Here is a 5,969-nt window from a genome sequence, read left to right as displayed (position 1 = left end):
TCTGTTGCCCACATGGTCAGCCAAGAAATAGCATGTGATATTAAGAACAATAGTGCACACAGTTACTTATTATCAAGTGTTTGTGATATTCTCCTTATCACACAAGATTTTCTATCATGAACCGTTTATGATGTGTGCCCATCATAAATGTTGGTCAAAGGAGAACGCATGCTATCGATCTTTATCCGACACAGGTAGTCTGGATGAAACGTTTGAGAAGTATGGATGACAGGTTTGGGACATTTTATAAATCACAAACGTTCATCAAAAGAGCCATGTGTGGGATGGATTCAACCTTCACATATGGTTTTATAAGGAAAAACGTATGCAGTCTTATATCCTTTCACAAACGGTCATAGTGGAACTAAATGTGTGTGATAGTCTTCTTATCATACATGGGTTATAGTTACAAACTATTTATGATGTCGTGCAGATCACAAACGGTGCACCGCAGAGTAACACGTGCATTGGTAATGCGATATCACACGAGTAGAAAAGATGGGCCGTATGGGAAATTTGACATATCTCAAACGGTTGTGTGATAACACCCGTTTCTGATAGGTGCGTACATCTCATATGTTTAGTTTTGCGAAACCTTTGCACCTATAGGTCACCATCATCGATGATTTTTCCGTGTCGTGTGGAATGCACCCGCTTATGTTGTCTCGATATAGCCGCTTCCAAGCCTGGGTAAAGGAGGAGGATTGTGATAGGCTTGGAAAGGCAACGTCAAAACCCAACCAATCTTATGGAGATGAAACCCAAAATATTTTCGTTGGGGCATAACCCTCTCAGCGACACACTACAGCGGAACCTAGTTGTGGTGTCAAATGGGCAAGGGTCGGGCCGTCACCCCCAGGTAGAGCGCCGTATTGGGATCTCGATACAGTGGCATCTGAGTGAGGATCGGGTCATCACATCCTTAGTGGCTCGGTACATGGGCTCTCGGTGTACTGGAATATTAGCAAGGGTATTTGCATTTGACATGATGAGTGAGAAGGATAAGGAAGCTAGCCAAGCCTAGGAGGATTCACTTAGTTAGGTGGAACGTAGGGTCACTGACATGTAAGCTTCAGGAGGTAGTTGATACAGCGATGAGGAGATGTCTTGATATCGTTCGCATCCAAGAGACCAAATGGAGGGGATATAAGGTGAAGGAGGTGGAGGGTATGGTCTTCGAGCTATGGTACACGGGGACGGTTGCAAACAGAAATGGAGTAGGCATCTTGATCAGTAAGATCCTCAAGAATGGATTGGTAGACATCAAGAGAAGTGGGGACCGAATTATCCTGGTCAACTTGGTAGTTGGGGACTTAGTTCTCACCGTTATCAGCGTGTATTATCTGCAAGTAGGCCACAATGAGAACACCAAGAGGGAGTTCTGGGAAGGCCTAGAGGACATGGTTAGGAGTGTTCCGATTGGTGAGAGGCTCCTCATAGGATGAGACCTCAATGGCCACGTGTGCACATCTAACTCAGGTTTTGAGGGAGTGCATGGGGGATTTTGCTATGGCATCCGGAATCAAGAAGGAGAAGATCTCTTAAGCTTTTGCACTAGGCTACGACATGATCATACCTAACACCCTCTTTAATAAGAGATTATCACATCTAGAGAGTTACAGTAGTGGTCAAGACTCTAGCTACATTGATTTCATCCTCTTGAGAAGAGAAGACACGCGTGTGTGAGTATACTGTAAGGTGATACCTCGAGAGAGTGTTGTCCATCAACATAAGCTTGTAGTTGCTAACTTCCGCTTTCGGATTTGTGTCTAGCGGGACAAGCATGCCAAAATCGCTAGAACGAAGTGGTGGAATCTCAAGGGGGAGGTAGCTCAGGATTTCAAGGAGATGGTCATTAAGGAAGACCCTTGGGAGGAAGGAGGTGATGCACACAACATGTGGATGAAGATGATGACTTGCATTCGTAAGGTGGCCTACAAGGAGTTTGGAGTGTCCAGGGGAAGTAGAACAGAAGCTAAAGATACCTGGTGGTGGAACAATGGTGTCTAGAAGGAAATTAAAGAGAAGAAAGATTGTTTGAGACGCCTATATCTCGATAGGAGTGCAGGCAACATAGTTAAGTACAATATGGGAAAGAAGGCCGCAAAGCGATCTGTGTGTGAAGCAAGGGGTTGGGCGTATGAGGACCTCTACTAGCGGTTAGACATGAAGTAAGGAGAAAGGGACATCTATAAGATGGCCGAGATCGAAGAGAGGAAGATGAGGGATGTTAACCAAATCAAGTGCATCAAGGAAGGAGCATATGAACTCCTCGTGAAGAGCTATGAGATTAAACATAGATGGGAGGGGTACTTTGACCAGCTGTCCATTGGGGAGAGTGAGTGCTCTACCATTGAAATGGACGACTCCTTTGATGATACTAGGAGGTGTTTTGTGCGGTGAATCCAGGAGTTGGATGTTAAGGAAGCTTTAAGTAGGATGAAATGAGGCAAGGCGATGGACCTTGATTGTATCCCAGTTGAGGTGTGGAGAGGCCTCGGGGACAACGTGATAATATGGCTAACGAAACTTTTCAACCTCATTTTTTGGGCAAACAAGATGCAAGAAGGATGGAGACAGAGTATATTAGTACCAATCTTCAAGAACAAGGGGGTGTTTATAGTTGTACTAATTATCATGGAATTAAACTAATGAGCTATACAATGAAGGTATGTGAGAGTCATTGAGCACCACTTAAGAAGAATGACAAGCGTGACCAAAAATCATTTAATTTCATACCTGGGAGGTCGACCATGAAAGGCATTTTCTTGGTACGACAACTTATAGAGACATATAGAGAGCAAAAGAAGGACCTACATATGGTGTTCATTGACTTGGAGAAGGCCTATGATAAGATATCATTGAATGTTATGGGGTGGGCCTTCAAGAAACACAAATTACCAGCAAAGTACATTACCCTCATCAAGGACATGTGCGATAATATTATGATAAGTGTTCGAACAAGTCATGGCAAAACTAATGACTTCCCGATTAAGATAGGACTACATCAGGGTCAGCTTTGAGCCCTTATATTTTTGCCTTGGTGAAGGATGAGGTCACAAGGGATATACAAGGAGATACCCCATGGTGTATGATCTTTGCAGACGATGTGGTGCTAGTTGATCATAGTCGGACAGAGATCAATAGGAAGTTGGAGTTATCGAGACAAACCTTGGAATCAGAAGGTTTTAGACTTTGTAGGACTAAAATCGAGTACATGAGGTGCGCTTATAGTACTACTAGGCATGAGGAGGATGAAGATGTTAGCCGTGATTGGCAGGTGGTTCCTTAGAAGGACACCTTTTGATATTTGGGGTTAATGTTTTAGAAGGGTGGGGATATCGATGAAGATGTGAACCGTTGAGTTAAAGCCTGATGGATGAAGTGGTGCCAAATTTCTAGCATTCTAAGTGATAAGAGTTCCACAAAAGCTAAAAGGCAAGTTCTATAGGACAGTGGTTCGATATGCAATGTTTTCTGGTGCGGAGTGTCGGCGGACTAAAAGGCGACATGTGCAACAATTAGGTGTGGCATAGATGCGCAAGTTGAGATGCATGCGTGTCCACACATGGAAGGACCAAATCCGAAATGATGATACATGAGATAGAGTTGGGGTAGCGCCGATTGAAGAGAAGCTTGTCCAACATCATGTGAGATAGTTTGGGCATATTCAGCACAGGCCTCGAGATGCCCCTGTGTATAGCAGAAGGCTAAAGCATGCTGATAATGTCAAAACGGGTCGGGGTAGACCAGACTTGACATGGGAAGAGTTCGTAAAGAGAAATCCAAAGGATTAGAGGATCACCAAAGAACTAGCCATGGACAGGGGGCGTGGAAGCGTGTTATCCATGTGCCAGAATCATGAGTTGGTCGCGAGATCTTCTGGGTTTCGCCTCTAGCCTACCACAACTTGTTTGGGACTAAAGGCTTGGTGGTTGTTGTTGTTAGTGTGTGGGATGGACCCCACTATCGCCCACACATGCAAGGCGGCGGTTTAAAACTATGTCGTGGAAAGGGGTTAAAAACATTTGGCATAACACGTCACTTCACTAGTGACGGGACCTTGGGGCCCACCAGGAACATGCAATGCTCTACCTCTCCTTCTCCTCAACCCGAGACAAGGTATAGGAACACCCCGGGCACGAGCCAGAGAGCCCCCATGTCCTCCAACGATGCCTCGGAACCTGGCCATGGATGTCGTGCATGGTACACCCGCGCCGGCCTATAAGAGGCCATCCCAAGCCACCCTCTGCACCTCTCTCGCTCACCCACATCCTTAATCGTGTATCCCTCCCATCAATTCACCCCCGATCGCCCTCGAGCTCGAGCCCCGCTGCTTCAGCTCACCGGAGAACACCTAGTAGGGTACCCCTCCACCACTTTTCTTCGTCAATCTGGAACCATGGCAGTGCACTAATCACTTCCCGCCTCTCTATCCCACGTCTCTTGCACGTGAATTTTGCTAGGGCAACCTCACCAGAGGCCTCTCCATCGTAGCCTCTTCATTATCACTGAACACGGCCCTCCCTGGCGACCACAACCACCTCCACTACATTAGCGGCTCCGCTTTGAACACTACCACTGTCGAGCCCTCCTCACATGCCTAAAGTCATGGCGAGTGAGCACAGTCACCCTCTGGGTGGAGGTTGAATATGATCTGATGTGGCCCATTTGTGAGCCTCCCATTCCTCTCCTCGCTAGCATCTCGAGGCCGCACTTCAGGTTTGAACTTGACAGCACACGTGCCTCGGCTCGCCTCGGATGGTTGCCCTTGGGCCGGCCCAACTACAGGAGATATAGCCTGATGGCCCTGCTAGTTGTTTTTATTTTTCCTATTTCAATAGACTTCGCCAATTTCTGGAGATTTAAATATTTGTCCAAATCTAGTGATTCAATTTCCCAAAATATTATTTAAATCCCGTCTATTTAATGGTGTGACTTTCACTCATTTTTTACAAATTTTCTTCATGGTTCCTATTTAAATCCATATTTAGGTATTTAAATCCACTTTTAAAAATCCATATCCATATTTTGATCACTCCTACTCCAAAACCAACAATTGTAAAAAAATAGTTTTAAATCTAGTAGTAAATAAAAATATGTTGACCTTTTTCTAAGTGTTTTTATTTTTCTATTGTGTCTATGGCATTATTTATGCTAGTTATTTTGTGATGTTAGATTACGTGGTTGACGAAGGAGTTGGAGGAGAAGCTTTTGAAGACCGTGAAAACTTTGTTGAGGAAGGCAGGCAACCCTTTGACCATGTTGATCAAACTACTTTTCGCATGGCTTATAGCATTTTACTTATTGCGTGAACATCATGATGATGCAATGACAGCTTTGCTAGGGTTGTTCTTGTTGCATATTCTGTTAATACTTGCATTGTGCATGACTCTAGTTCTATTGAGAGTTATGTGGGTGGGAAGTAGATAGGTGCAAGTAGTTTCTACGCAAGCGGTACAGGTATATGCATCGAGATGGAAAACAACGTGTTTTATTAAATTATCATGAACTGGAAATATAATAGTAACAACTTTATCATTGCCTCTAGGGCATACTTCCAACATTCTCCCACTTGCAATAGAGTCAATAATCTAGTTACTTTGTGATGAATCGAACACCCATAGAGTTCTGGTGTAGATCATGCTTTGCCCGTGGAAGAGGTTTAATCAACGGGTCTGCGACATTCAAATCCGTATGTACTTTACAAATATCTATATCTCCATGCTGGATGTATCCACGAATGGAGTTGAAGCGGTGCTTGATGTGCTTGGTCTTCTTGTGAAACCTGGGCTCCTTTGGAATAGCAATAGCTCCAGTGTTGTCACAGAACAGAGTCATCGGCCCCGACGCACTTGGAATCACTTCTAGGTTGGTGATGAACTCCTTCATCCAGACTCCTTCCTATGCTGCTTCCAAATCAGCTATGTACTCCGCTTCACATGTAGATGCCACCACGACGCTTGGCT

At 44.7% G+C, this 5,969-nt stretch overlaps 1 pseudogene; it reads left to right on the top strand.

Moving 5' to 3' along the window:
- Positions 1 to 754: 754 nt before the first annotated feature.
- LOC123397810 lies at positions 755 to 2,175 on the top strand (annotated as a pseudogene).
- The last annotated feature ends 3,794 nt before the right edge of the window (positions 2,176 to 5,969 follow it).

Source organism: Hordeum vulgare, chromosome 1H (genome assembly GCF_904849725.1).
Source record: "Hordeum vulgare subsp. vulgare chromosome 1H, MorexV3_pseudomolecules_assembly, whole genome shotgun sequence".
NCBI lineage: Eukaryota > Viridiplantae > Streptophyta > Magnoliopsida > Poales > Poaceae > Hordeum > Hordeum vulgare.
The sequence above is the reverse complement of the archived record's forward strand: the minus strand, read 5'-3'. Positions and strand labels throughout refer to the sequence as shown.